The sequence below is a fragment of the Lemur catta genome, chromosome 9, assembly GCF_020740605.2.
Source record: "Lemur catta isolate mLemCat1 chromosome 9, mLemCat1.pri, whole genome shotgun sequence".
NCBI classification, from domain to species: domain Eukaryota; kingdom Metazoa; phylum Chordata; class Mammalia; order Primates; family Lemuridae; genus Lemur; species Lemur catta.
Window position 1 is genome coordinate 73,088,223 of NC_059136.1, and position 15,842 is coordinate 73,104,064.

Here is a 15,842-nt window from a genome sequence, read left to right on the forward strand (position 1 = left end):
CCAACAAATACTTTTGAGCTAATTTTGTTGCTCCCACTTTGCAATTGTGGGGATTCAGGCACAGACACATTAGGTAATTCCTCAGAAGAAAATTACACCGAACATCAGGAATAGCTTTCATCTACCTAATTCAAAATACACATATATCTGCAAGCCTAGGATAATTTATAAAAATAGTGCAGGTATCATATTTGTATAGAGCTATCTCCTAGTATCCTATTCCCTACTGAGGCAGAGGCTATTGGTTCTCTTCTGACATTTGTTCTTCCCTTTTCTCTCCTCCTGATGACACTGATTTTTAGTTGGGCACATGGCCACCACCACTGAAGACATTTGTTGGCTCCTGTGTAGCCATATGTGATTACTTAACCGCTTTGAGAATTCTGGCCAATGGGATGTGAGGAAGAGTAGCTCAGGTTACCTAAAGGGGTAGCCCATTAAAAGGAAGTGGGTGACTGACCTCCCTTTCTGTTTTATCCCTTCCCTATTCTCTGGAACTTGGACTTGGTGATGAACCATTGTATACCGTAGGGATGAGGGCAATATCCTAGGGGTGGAGGAGCAGGGAGATGAAGGTGCCTGGGACCCCTGCTGACTTCATGGAAGGAGACTGCTATGTGGCTTAGACGTGAACCTGAGAGCAAAACAAACTTCCATTTGTTTATGCCACTGTAATCCCAGGGGCCAAATCTATATTCCATATAATAACCCTACATAGAATTCTCATATATCTTTTCCAAAATTCTAAATAAAGTAATTTATTTGATTTTAACTTCAAATTGCTCTTCTTTTGAGCCTTATCTTCTCCTTAGAATTCTGTGGGTATTTCCAGGGTATACAACAACAGAATACACTTTGGAGTGAGAGCTATGTCCAATATAATAATGGAATGACTTTGTAAGTGCTAGAAAGTGGTCTAAGATAACATTCTGTGTTAATTTGAGGCTTTTTTGTGAATAGTTGTGTTAATGTTGAAGGCAATTCTTCAGTAATGGAAAATTCTTTCCTCCCAAAGAGGGTTGAGAAGAAGAGATTGAAACAAGAATTTGAAATACAACTTCCATGTTTCAGAAGACACCAAGATACAGAGAATTCTGAACTCGGGTCTTTATGAACAAACCTTCTGAGTTTCAGAGCACAGAAGTATACCAAGACTTTTAAAACTCAAACCTTTGCAGACAGCTCTGGAAGAGTAGGTGAAAATGCTTACATATTATCTGTTCCAAAACATCTTTAAATTGATTAACCACTTTGATACTCTTTCCTTTAGTCACAACTTAAAAATGACATTGCTGTGGGTATAATTGTATCCCTCAGAAACATAATTTCTGAACCTTTAAGCTAACATGGTTTAGGTGCTAAGTGCTTTGCATGTAGTAATGTGTTTATATATGAGGAAACTGTGTCACAAGGTTAAATAATTTCCTAAGGTCCAACAGCTGAAAGGCAGCAAAGCCAAGCTGTCAAAGATGACTCTAGAATTTCAAGTGTAGGAGACTAAACTTCTGCAAGATATAATTTAAAAAGTCAGGAACTTTTTAGATTGTCTAAGCAGACCCCCCAAATAGGGTCGTGTCTAGTGATCACAGGGACACTGGACACTTCTTTCCCCATACTCTGAGGCTGTCCTTTGTCCTGCTGAAAGTGATTATCTGTGCTACTCTGCCTATAGGCCGTGGGCCACAGGTTGGGAAAAAATTTTCTTTTCTTAGCTAAAGTCTAATAAGTCTAATCATTTGCATATTTAACCACAGAATGTGACATTTCTTTTCTCTTACTTCCTACAAGGCAAGGACAAAGAGATGTCAGAACTGGAGAGTATTCCTGACTACCCATTGTACTAGCCATCTTTTGCATCAATACTTAGGCTTAGAACTTTTTGCACAGTCAAGCTACAGCAGTTTCCAGGTTGAACATCAATCAGTGTGCTTAAAATACCATAGGCCATCTCCAAATAAGGATGCCTCTGTTCATGACTGCTTCCTCAGCAATTCCCCAGAACTGCTGGGAAACAGAGGCAAGTGGAAAATCACCTGCTGACAATTCAATGCTGTCAGCATAGCCAACACACTGGCCAAGAACCAGTTAAGAGTGTTGTGCTCTTTTCCTACCCTGAGTCAGTTCTTACCGGAATTGACTACATTTGTCCCAGAGAAACCATGGAACAAAGGGAGTGAGTAGCTAGGGAGGTGTAAACTAAATGCAAACAGAGTTTACGTACTTTCTATTATAGTTGTGGTTAGATATTCATTTATAAGCACTGAATTTTGCATAGCTTTTACAGATCCGGGGATATTTCTATAAATGTTAAACTGTCTTATGCATGCATAATGATTATCCTTCTGTGGCCTAGGATTGTCACCCAAAGATTTCTTTGAATCACAGTAAGAATGATATTACTTACTGTGTAATTTTATGACTGAAAGGGACACAAAGTTTACCTAGCTTTTAATAGTCACCAGCCCTCTTTATCAAATTTTTGCAAGTTGCTCCTTTCTGGGAACACAGTAAGTCCCTTTAGCGGGGATATGTGACTCTTTTTACCATTGAGTTCTGAGTAAAGGGACATATGATGCTCCTAGGCTGTATATTTAATTGCTGCTACAAGACCCTCTACAGTTTCCTTTACTGTTTAGTTCAGCGGCCAACAGTGTTTAGCATGGTGGCTACAGTTTCTTCAGCTTGGATCCTTGAGGGCTGAGATGAGTAAACACCCAACCAACACTTGATGCAATGTGTCCTCAGTGAGAAATGCCTTTTGCTATTCTGAGCCATTGATTTCCATGGAGATTTTTTGCTATCACAGTATAATCCATACTAACCTAACGGATATAGAAATTAGTATATGTAGATAGGGTACTGCACCAAACTAAAATATATGGCATTGGTTTAGGGACCAAGCAGTGGCTGGTGAGGAAACTGTTAATTGGAGGACTAAAGGATGGCAATCTGTGTTTTTCAGTGGGAAAACATTCAGTTAATCCTTACTAGAAATAAATTGGAAGCGTATAATGTACTAAATGAACTCGAAGTCTTAGGAGGAGGTTTGAAACTGAATACTGGTAGCATGCTTTGGTTGCTTTAGACAGCGTTTGGCAAGGTACTGAGTCTGATTCCCTAAGTGATCATCCAGACCCAAGATCCCCTGCCAATTCCATGATGGACATGTAAAAACCTTTGTTCTTTTACACAACTGAAATTTTGGACATGTTTGTTACTAGAGCAAAATCAACACTATCCTGACTTGAATGTAGTTCAATTAACCTCATTGTCCAAACGAAAAAGTTCAAAGAGATTTGGCGAATTTCCCAGTGTTTCAGATCTATGAAAGACAGAGCTAACACAAACCAGCACGTTTGCATCACTGTGGACCAGCATGTGTCATTTCTGGCACCAAACAGGACACTCCTCATGTAGGGAGATCTTTCTTCTTGGACTCCTGTCAAAGTTTGTGCACAATGGCATAAATGCCATGTGGCCCGCAAAGCCTCCCCTAAAAAGATGCAGGACTTGCTCAAAAAGACAAGAACAGGAAGTCATTAATATTCTAGTTCAAGGAGAAGGAAGATGAGACGGAAACCCCTACAATGCACACAGGAAATACACCCTCATTAATTCTTCAGAAATGAACATCTGAAATGGCAGAGGAGAAATCTGAACTGTTTACATGACTTCCAAATTCAACATTAAAGGTTGGAAGCTTTATATACAAGAAACAAGTAAACATACAAAAATAAAATATAAACCTTGTACTTGCCAAACAGCATCTCAGACTCTGCTGGAAGTTCCAAAATAACTTGTATCTCTCCATGTTTTCATGTCTTACCTCCTACTGAGTAAAACCACAACAAAAGATTGAGGTCAGATGAGAAGAAATGTTTGATACAGCTTGCCCTTCTCTGATTTGTGGATTGGAATAATGGCAGTCTTTCCATGAGATCAAAGGAATATTTCAAGGGGCTGTCTGCTGGTTTTTCACACAAAATGTATGTTTCTCATGAGAATATTTAACAAGTGGTCCTATCATTCCAGTGGACAAATTCTTCATTGACTTAGCAGCAGATTATTTAATTACTAAATTAAATAATTTAATTATTTAATCCAAACATGTGTCCCTACTGGAACCAGGAAAATTATTGAAACTGAATTCTCAGAAGAGTTTTTTTTTTTCATTTCAGAATATTACGGGATTACAAATGTTTAGGTTACATATATTACCTTTGCCCTGCCTGAGTCAGAACTAAAAGCATGTCCATCCCCCAGACAGTGCACACTGCACCCATTAGGTGTGAATATACCCATCCACTCTTCTCCCTCCCACCTGCCCAACATCTGATGAATGTACTACTACATGTGCACATAAGGGTTGATCAGTGAGTACATGATTTGATGGTAAGTACCTGTGGTGCTTGTTTTTCCATTCTTGGGATACTTCACATAGTAGAATGGCCTCTAGCTCCATCCAGGATAATACAAGAGGTGCTAGTTCACCATTGTTTTTTGTGGCTGAGGAGCATTCGATGGTATACATATACCACATTTTATTAATCCACTCATGTATTGATAGGCACATGGATTTTTTAGAAAGAAAAGTTTCCCTCTCCAAAATGAGAGAAACCTTTGCTCCTTGGGAGTTACAGTGAGTGCATAGGACTGAAAACACATTTAAAATTGACAAAAAAAAAAAAAATAGGGGCCCCAATGATGAAATAATTACAATTTTAACTTTCTTATTCTCACATCAGTTTCTTTCCAGCTGCAAAAAAACTATGAATAAATGAATGAAGAGTTTATATTCTTATCTTAAATTTCCATTTCATGCAATGTCTCATGAAATATGGGAGATTATTTTATAGTCATGCTCTGGTGGTACTTCAGCATTTTAATAAGCATTTCTTTTTTTTTAAATTCAGGATCTTATGCGGATACAAACATTTTGGTTACATGTGATGTGTTTGCCTTGCCCAAGCCAGGGCTATAGGCGTGTCCTTCCCCATACAGTGCATTGCACATCCATTAGTTGTGGGTTTACCTCCCCACACACACCCACAACCTGACTGGCACCCAGTGAGTTTTACTACCACGTGAACACCTTAGTGTTGATCAGTTAGTACCAATTTGATGAAGAGTACATGTGGTACACGTTTTTCTATCCTTGTGATACCTCACTTCGAAGGATGGGCTCCATCTCTATCCAGGATAATCTAAGAGGTGCTAGATCACCATTGTTTTTTGCAGTTGAGTAGTATTCCATGGTATACCTATACCACATTTTATTAATCCACTCATTTCTAACGATACTAATGCAATACACGACCAAGGAAAAAGCCAGCTCCTCTCTTTCTGCATCAGTTAAGCTTCATCTTCTTGTCTCTTTAACTGTGGAAATGTCTCCTTCCACCATTCCTCTTCCTCTCCCTCAGTACCACTTATGTATCTTCTCCATTAAGTTTGTTTCTCGTTTCTCCACAGACAGTAGGCACGATGTCTATGTTTTCCGCAGACTGTATGTAAGTACCTGAGATTTGTTCTTATCTCTGATTGTAAGTGTACTAGGATAAACATACCAGTTTTCAAACAAAAAAATATTTTTGTTTTAAAATCAATAGTATGTTTTGTATTTTCAGGCAGGAATACTTGCCTTTCGTTAGTCTCAGTATTTCCTTTCCTGAAGTAAGTTCTGGATAGATTCAACCCTGACATAATCTTGAACTGATTTCAGATCACCACATTGTAGAAATGGACAGAGAGTACTTCAAAAAATTCTTTCTTTTCCCCATGATCTCCCTGCCACTGTTTCTTACTCAGTCACCCCAAATGTAATAATGCTCTACTATCGAATAGCATTAAAGAGAAACCACTGAGAAAATTCAAATAAATATCCTTTTCCTGACACGGAAATAACCAATGTAAGAATGATTAGGCTGAATTGATTCACTATACAGGGAAATTGAATTCCTCTTTTTATTATTATCATTATTTAAACCAAAAATTGGCAAACTAACACCCATGAACCAATCTAGCCAGCTGTCTCTTTTTGTTGGGCCCACAAGGTGAGAAATAGCATTTACATTTTTAAATGATTTCTAAAAATAAAAAGAAGAATAATATTTTGTGACACCAGAAAACTATATGAAATTGGAATATTAGTATTAATATATAAAGTTTTCTTGGAACATAGCCATGCCCATTCATTTACATATTATCTATGATTGTTTTTGTAATAAAGCAGCAGAGTTGAGGAGTTTCAAGAGAGATAATATGATATAAATAGCTGAAAATATTTACTATCTGCCCCTTTATAGAAACAGTTGATGACAACACCTGATTTTAAACTACCTAAACGTCACTGCTTAAAAATAATAGAGGGTATGAATTCTGAAGAACTCATAAGATTTTGTTTTCAAATCAGAAAAAAATGGGAAAGTTTTATGCTAAAGATTTGGCTATTTCTTTATAGAAAAAAAAAACTGAAAGCTAAAATTATAAAAGGAATGAGAGATTTGGAATCATAAGACCAAGACTGAACCCAAGTTTCTCTTATACACTGGTGTTTTTAACTAAGTCACTTTAATTTTCTTTCATTAAATTTATTTCTTTCATAAAATTTATTTTATTTTCCTTGTTATTTTTTTGTGGGACAGAGTCTTGCTCTGTTGCCCTAGCTAGAGTGCAGTGGCCCATCATAGCTCACTGCAACCTCAAACTCCTGAGCTCAAGCGATCCTCCTGCCTCAGCCTTCAGAGTAGCTGGGACTACAGGTATGCGCCACCATGCCCAGCTTATTTTTTTATTTTTTATAGAGATGAGATCTCATTATGTTGCTCAGGCTAGTCTCAAACTCCTGTCCTCAAGCAAACCTCTCACCTCAGCCTCCCAAAGTGCTAGGATTACAGGAATCAGCCCCATTAAAAATTTACTGAGTGCCCATTATATGCCAGGCACAGTGAAGACCCTAGAAATACAATTGTGAGCAAAATATAGATCTTCTCCTCAAAAGTTCTGAGGTTTATTGTGAAGATTATAATATACTTGAATGCACTCTGGAACATTTAAAGCACTATATAAAATCAGTAATTACTTATATATTAATATTTTGAAGCCAAGAGTTTGTGGTATATTTGTCTTTGGTCTGAATCAGAACTTGTAAAGCTTAGGAGACCTATTAAACACCTCTGCTGCCTTTTACTAGGTGTTGGGTATTTTATTCTACTCTTTAGGTTTAACAGCTTTATAACAATGTCATCTCAGCTTCCTCCTTTGTTAATAATGTATTACTTACTTACTATTTGATTTAACCCCGTTATTCACTCTGCACATAGGATGCAATTTAAGAGCTAAACCCAGCAACAAAATTGTAAATAACTGGTTTCTTGCTTATCTTTTTATACAATAAAGCATAAATTTTCTTTAAAAGAAAATTTATTAATAAAGTTCATTTATCTTACCATTTAAGGATGGTTTGAATTTTTACCATGCAATAGCTGCTGAGTAAATGCTTTTATCTAAGAAGTATTTAGGTTTCATATTAAAAAAATTTAGATTTTATATTAAAGTTTTTGATAAGGGTATTAGAAAAAATCCTAATTTTAGATTTCCTAATAAAGACATACTTATTAAATGTTATTGGCAAAAATGTTCATTCTGCATTAATGATGTTGATGTTTTTAATTAATGAATAATAAATAGTTGAATTAACATAAACAAGATTGCAGAATAGTAGTTTCCAGCACTTGGAACTACAGAAACATCAATTTAAATAATCAACCACACAAAAATACCTTCACAGGAGCTAAGGTAACCAGGTGAGAGATGAGCGTACCTGGGTAGAACACAAAAATAAGAAAATACATGTTGAAGAAAGTAGAAAAGAAAGTTTTGCATTACCCATGTTACTCCTCCCCAAAGTCTATGCAGTTTAGTGTGGAGAGAAATACCTTCCACATGAGAGAAGGAAAGTGAAGTGAATATCCAATTTTATGATAGCTCCCAGCACCAGGCCCAAGCTAGTGAACCTTGGACCAAGCTGCCCTTTCAGGCTCCAGGATCCAAACCCACTATACTACCACACCAGCCCTGGTGAACCCAGGCTCCAGGTTAGACCTGGTAACCCAGAGACTGGCCTTATGACCCCAGGCACTATGCCTACTGAGCCACTGACACTAGCACCAGACTAGCCAGCTTAAGGACAGCAACAGCAAGCCCACCCATAGGTCCTGGAAGCTGGCCCACCCAGAATCTCTGGATGAGCTTACTGGTAAAGGGCTTTCCCTGTCAAAGTCAGTCTGTAAAGTTGCCTACTTCTTCAAAAGTGCATATACCAATGCAACACCTTGAGGATCTTGAATAATCAAGGAAATATGATAGCACTAAAGAAACAAAATAAATCACCAGTAAATGACCCTAAGGAAATGGAGATCTATAAACTGGCTAACAGAAATTATCTTAAAGAAGCTCAATGAAAACACAGAGAGACAGTTAAACAAAATAAGAAAACAATGTATGAAAAAAATGAGAAGTTCAGCAAAGATAGAAACCACAAGAAATGAATCAAACAGAAATTCTGGAGCTGAAGAACACAATGACTGAACTGAAAAATTCCATACAGAATTTCAACAGCAGATTCAATCAAGCAGAAGAAAGAATCAGTGAGCTTGAAGACACATCATTTGAAATTGCCTAGTCAGAAGAATAAAATAAAAAAGAATTTAAAAAATTAAAGAAAGCCTAGGGGACATATGGAATACCATCAAGTGAACTAATATACGCACTACTGAAATTTCAGAGAGAGCAGAGAAAGAGAAACAGGAGGAAAGCTTATTTAAATAAATAATGACAGAAAATTTCCAAATCTGGAAAGGAAAATGAACACCCAGATCCATGAAGCCCAAAGAACCCCAAATAGATTAAACATAAAGAGATCTTCCCTGACTTACATTACAATCAAATTCTCAAAAGTCAAAGACAAAGAGAGAATTTTGAAAACAAAAAGAGAAAAATGACTCATTGCATAGAAGTAAATCATCATAAGATTACAGAGAATTTCTCAGAAGAAACTTCATAGGCCAGGAGAGGGTAGGGTTGCTATGGTTTAAGTGTTCTCACCAAAGCTCATGTTGGAACCTTAATTCTGAGTGTGGCATTGTTGAGAGGTGGAAACTTTGAGGGTGGAGTCTAATGGGAGGCTTTTGGATCTGTGCATCTGGGTAGCTTAGTGCCATTCTTATATTAGTGAGTGAATCCTTGCTCTTATAAGGCTGGATTAGTTCTCACAGGAATGGATTAATTCCTGGAAGAGCAGGTGGTTATAAGGTGAGGATGTTTCTCATGTTTTCCCCTTTTTCATACATGCCTATTTTCCCTTTGACCTTCTGCCATGTTATCGTGTAGCACCAAAGCCCTCGCCAAAAGCCAGCGCCATGCCCTTGAACTTCCCAGCTTATATACTATGAGCTAAATAAACCTATTTTCTTTATAAATTACCCAGTCTCAGGTATTCTGTTACAGCAACACAAAACAGACTAAGACAAAAAATTGGTATCAAGGAATGAGGTACTGCCATAATGGTACCTGAAAATGTGAAAGTGGCTGTGGAACTGCGTAATGAATGATGGTTGGAAGAGTTTGGAGGAGCAGACTAGAAAAAGCATGTATTACTGTGAATGAATCATTATGGATGATTCTGGTGGGGGCTCAGAAGATGAGCTGGAATGTCTTGAAGTTTAATTAAGTAGTCTTGAACAGAATGCTGATAGAAATGTGGGCAGTAAAGGCCATTCTGATGAGATCTCAGATGGAAATGAGGAACTTATTGTCAATTGGAGTAAAATACACCCTTGTCATACAGTTGCAAAGAATTTAGGGGCATTGTGTCCAGGCCCTAGAGCTTTATGGAAGGCAGAACTTAAGGGCTATGAATAGGATTTCTGGAAGAAGAAATTTCTAAGCAAAATATTGAAGGACCTATGTGTTTACTTTTGGCAACTTACACTTAGATTTGGGACCAAAGGAATAATTTAAAGACAGAATTTGTAATTAGAAGGGAAGCAGCGCAGAAACACTTGGAAAATATGCAGTCTGACCATGTTAAGAGCAAAAAAAAGTGTTTGGGAGACCATGCCAAAGGGTGTGGCCCAGAAACTGCTTGCTAAAGAGATTAGTGTGGATAAAAGGAAATCAGGTACTGTGTGTCAGGATAGTAAGAAAAAGATCCAGAGACCTAGGAGGGCAGAATGGTTTTGGGAAACAGGCCCAGGGCACTCTCTACAAGCTTTCTATCCAGGGCCACCTCAGGATGCTGCTCCCTACATCCTGGTTGCCCTGGTGTCTCCAGCCATGGCTCAAGCAGCCCCAGGTGTGGCTAATGCTGCCACTCTGGAGGGCACAAGCAGTAAGCCTTGGTGGCTTCCGCATGGAGCTAATTCTGCAGGTAAATAGAATGTGTAGGCTATGGGGTCATGGCGGCTTCCATCTATATATTTCAAAGGATATATCAAATAGCTTTCAGGCCCAGGAAGAAACCCACTGCAGGGGTGGAGCCATTACAGAAAGTCCCTACCAGGGCAATGCCTAGTGGAGTTGTGGGATTTGGGCCACCCATGGAACTCCCAAATTAGAGAGCCACCAGCAGCATGCAAAGCATGCCTGGGAAAGCTACAGGTACCAGACTTCAGCCTGTGAGGGCAGTCTCATAGGCTGCACCTAGCAAAGCCATAGGGGCTGAGCTGCCTGAGGCCTTGGGGGCCCAACCCCCACACCAATGTGTCCAGGAGGTGGCACATGGAGTAAAAGATTATATTGGAGCTTTAAGATTTAATGTCTATCCTTCTGGGCCTTGTCATTCCCTTCTTTTAGCCTATTTATCCTTTTGGAATTGAAATGTTTACCCAATAGCTCTCCCACTATTATATCTTAGAAGTAAATTACTTGTTTTTGATATCATAGGCTCTCAGATAAGACTTTGGACTTTGGACTTTCAAGTTGGTACTGAAACCAGTTAAGACTTTTGGGACTATTCAGATGCAGTGATTGTATTTTGCGTTGTAAGAAAGACAGGAGTTTTGGGGTGTAAGGAGCAGAATGCTATGGTTTGAATTTCCCTGCCAAAACTCACATTGGAACCTTAATTTTCATTGCAGCACTGTTAAGAGGTGTTAATTTCAAGAGGTCAGGCATAATGAGAGGCCTTTGAGTCATCGGGGCTTTGCTCTCAGGATGCTTATGTCATTCTCACAGTAGTGAATCAGTGCTTGCTCCCACAGACTGGCTTAGTTCTCACGGGAATGGATTAGTTTCATTGAGAGTGGGTTGTTATAAAATGAAGATGCCCCTCGTGTTTTGTCCCTTTTTGCAGATGACTTCTCCCCGCTTTTACTTGCCATTCTGTTATGATGCAGCATGAAAACCCTCACCAGAAGCCAACACAACGTCCTTGAACTTTTTATCTTGCAGAACTGTGAGCTAAATAAAACTCTTTTCTTTGTAAATTACCCAGTCTTAAGTATTCTGTTATAACAACAAAAATGCACTAAGACAGGGATAATACATTCAAATTGATCAAAGAAAAAAACCCCTGCCTATCAAGAATACTAGACCTGGCAAAACTATCCTTTAGAAATTAATGGAAAAAGATTCCCAGACCAAAAAAAAAAAAAAAAATCTGAGGGAGTTCATCACCACTAGGCCTGCTTGATCAGAATGTTAAAAACAGTTCTTCAAGTTGAAATGAAAGGATGCTAATTAGTAACATAAAACCTTATAAAAGTATAAAACTCACTATAAAGGTAAGAATATTATAGCCAAACTTAGAATAGTCTATTACTGTAAGGGTGGTACAAAAATCACTTTTGTCTTTGGTGTAATAGTTAAGTGACAGAAGTATTAAAATAACTATAGCTATAATAATTTGTGAATGGATACATGATATAGCAAAATATAAATTGTAACACCATTAACATTAAATGTGATGGTAGTTGTTATGGTAGAAGGTAGTTGTGATGGTAGAAGTTAATGTGTAGGCTTTTTATATGCAGCTGATGTTAAGTTGTTATCAGCTTAAAATAGACCATTATAACTGTAAGATGTTTTATGTAAGCCTCATGGTAACAAAAAAGAAAAAAACTGTATTAGAAACCCCAAAATAAAGAGAAAGGAATCAAAGCATACTATTACTACAAAAAATCATAATGTAATGAAGCCAGACATTAAGAAGAAAAAAGGAGCAGAGGAATTACAAAACAGCCAGAAAACAATTATAATAACAAAATAGAAATGGTAGTTCTTACCTATTAGTAATTACTTTAAATAGGATTAAATCCTCCAATAAAAAGACATAGAGTGGCTAAATCCAACTAGAGTCTACATACCAGAGACTCACTTTAGCTTTAATGATGTGCATAGTCTGACAGTGAGGGGATAGAAAAAGATATTCCATGCAAATGGTAATTAAAGGAGAACAGAGGTGGCTATATTATATCAGACAAAATAAACCCTATGTCATAAACTGTCACTAAGAACAAGGAGCTCATTATATAATGATAAAAGGGTAAATTCATCAAGAAGATACAATTGTAAATATATATGTACCTAATATCAGAGCACCTAAATATATAAAGCAAATGTTAACAGAACTGAAGAGAGAAATAAACAGCAATACAATAACAGTAGGAGAATGTAATACTTGACTTTTAACAATAGAAATTCAATAATGAAATATCAGACTTAAACAACACTAGACAAAAGAGACCTAACAAATATGTACAGAACCTTCCATCCAACCGCAGAAGAATACACATTTTATTTCAGGTACACATGAAACCAGAACAGTCTCCAGGATAAATCATATGTTAGAGCAAAACAAGTCTTAACAAATTTAAGAAGATTGAAATTATATTAAGTATTGTTCCTAACCACAGTGATATGAAACTAGACATCAATAACAAGAGGAAAATTGTATAATTCACAAATAAGTGGAAATTGAACACACTCCTAAACAACCAATAGGTCAAAAAGATATCAAAAGGGAAACAAAAATATATCTTGTGACAAAGAAAAATGGGCACACAACATACCAAAATTTATAGAAATTCCAAGAAGGAAGTTCAGAGACAACAAACAGGTAGGAAGGAGGGAAGATCTCAAATAAACATCCTAACTTTACACCTCAAGATTTAAAAAAAAAAAACACAAAGCCCAATGTTAGTAAAAGAAAAAATTAAAAATCAGGGAAGAAATAAATAAAACAGGTCTAAAAAATAGAAAACTCTGCAAAACTAATTGGATTTTTAAAAAGATAAACAAAATTGACAAAGCTTTAGCTAGATGAACCAAGAAAAAAGAGAACATTCATATAAATAAAATTATCAGTGAAAGATTATCAATAAAATTATCAAAGAAACATAACAACCTATGTCACAGAAATACAAAGGATCACAAGAGACTACTATGAGCAATTATACACCAACAAATTGGATAGCCTAAAAGAAATGGATAAGTGCCTAGATACTAAAACCTACTATGACTAAATCATGAAGAAACAGAAAATCTGAATGGATCAACAATGAGAAAGGAGATTAAGTCAGTAATAAAGAACTTCCCCACAATAAAAAGCCTAGGACCTGATGGCTTTACTGGTGAATTAACACCACCCTTCTCAAACCCTTTCAAAAAAATTAAAGTGGAAGGAACACTTCCAAACTTATTTTATAAGGTCACCATTACCCTGATACCAAAGTCAGACAAAGATACTACAAAAAAAAGAAAGAAAATTAAATGCCAATGTCTATGAGCATAGATGCAAAAATCCCCCACAAAACACTAGTAGGCCAAGTTTGACTACACATTCGATACCACCGTTATTTTTTATAGCTGAGTAATACTCCATGGTATACATATACCACATTTTACTAATCCACTCATGTATTGATGGGCATTTGGGTTGTTTCCACATCTTTGCAATTGTGAATTGTGAATTGTGCTGCTACAAACATTCAGGTGCAGATGTCTTTGTTATAGAATGTCTTTGGTTCTTTTGTGTAGATGCCCAATAATGGGATTCATGGATCAAATGGTAGGTCTGCTTGTATCTGTTTAAGGTATCTCCATAATGCTTTCCACAGGGGTTGCGCTAGTTTGCAGTCCCACCAGCAGTGTATGAGTGTTCCTGTCTCTCTGCATCCATGCCAACATGTATTGTTTTGGGACTTTTTGATAAAGGCCATTCTCACAGAAGTTAAGTGATATCTCATTGTGGTTTTGATTTGCATTTCCTTGATGATTAGAGATGTTGAGCATTTTTTCATATGTTTGTTGGCCATTCTTCTATCTTCTTTTGAAAAATTTCTATTCATGTCCTTTGCCCACTTTTTGATAGGGTTGTTTGATATTTTTCTTGCTGATTTTCCTAAGTTTTAAATAGATTCTAGCTATCAAGCCTTTATCGTATGTGTAGCATGAGAAAATTTTCCCCATTCTGTAGGTTATCTGTTTGCTCTCGTGACTGTTTCTTTGGCTGTGCAGAAGCTTTTTAATTTAATCAGGTCCCATTTATTTATTTTTGTTGTTGCTATCTAAATCTTGACATTGGTCTGGGCAATGCTTCTTCGGGTATGACTCCAAAAGCATAGGCATCAAAAGTAAAAATAAACAAATGGGTTGCATCAAACTAAAAATTTCTACACAGCAAAAGAAACAAGACAGTGAAGAGACAACATATGGATGGAAGAACATGTTTGGAAACCATATATATGATAAGGGATTAATATTCAAAATAAGTAAGAAAGTCCTACAACTCAATAGCAAGAAAACAAATAATCCAATTTAAAAATGGGCAAAAAACCTGAATAGACATTTCTCAAAAAAAAAAAAAAATACAAATGGCAAACAGGTACCTAAAAAATGCTCAACATCATTAATTGTCAGGAAAATACAAATCAAAACCACCATGAAATATCATTTCACACTTCTAATATCCTTTAAATAGTCATTTTTGAAAATATAAAAGTTAAGCGTTGGGAGGAATGTAGAGGTAAGGCATCCTTGTGCATTGTTGGTGGGCATGTAAATTAGTATAAATATGATGGAAAAGAGTATGGAGGCTCTTCAAATTTTAGAACTAGAACTTCCATATAATCTAGCAATTTTGCTTCTGGGTACATATCCAAAAGAAATGAAATCAGTATGTTGAAGAGATAGCTGCACTCCCATGTTCATTGCATCATTATTCACAATAGCCAAGATTTGGAATACTAAGTGTCCATCAATGGATGAATCATAAATAAAATATGGGGTGTGTGTGTCTCTGTGTGTGTGTGTGTGTGTGTGTGTATGCAATGGAATATTATTCAGCCTTAAAATAGAAGGAAATCCTATCATTGTAACAACATGGATGAACCTGGAGGACATTATGCCAAGTGAAATAAGCAAGGCATAGAAAGACAAATACTGCATGTTCTCACTTATACGTGGAATCTAAGAAAGTTGAACTCATAGAAGCACAGAACAGAACAGTGGTTGCCAGTGGCTGAGGGATGGAGGAAGCAGGGAGATATTGGTCAAAGGGTACAAACTTTCAGCTATGCAGGACAAATATATTTTGGAGATCTAATGTACACCATGGTAACTATACTTAATAATACTCTGTCATATACTTAAAATTTGCTGTGACAGTAGACCTTAAATGTTCTCACCACAAAAAAAAAAAACCACGGTAAATATGTGAGGTTTGGATAGGTTAATTAGCTTGATTGTGGTAATCATTTCGCAATGTATGAGTATATCACAACGTCATTTGTATACCTTAAATATACACAATTTTTATTTGTCAATTACTCCTCAGTAAATCG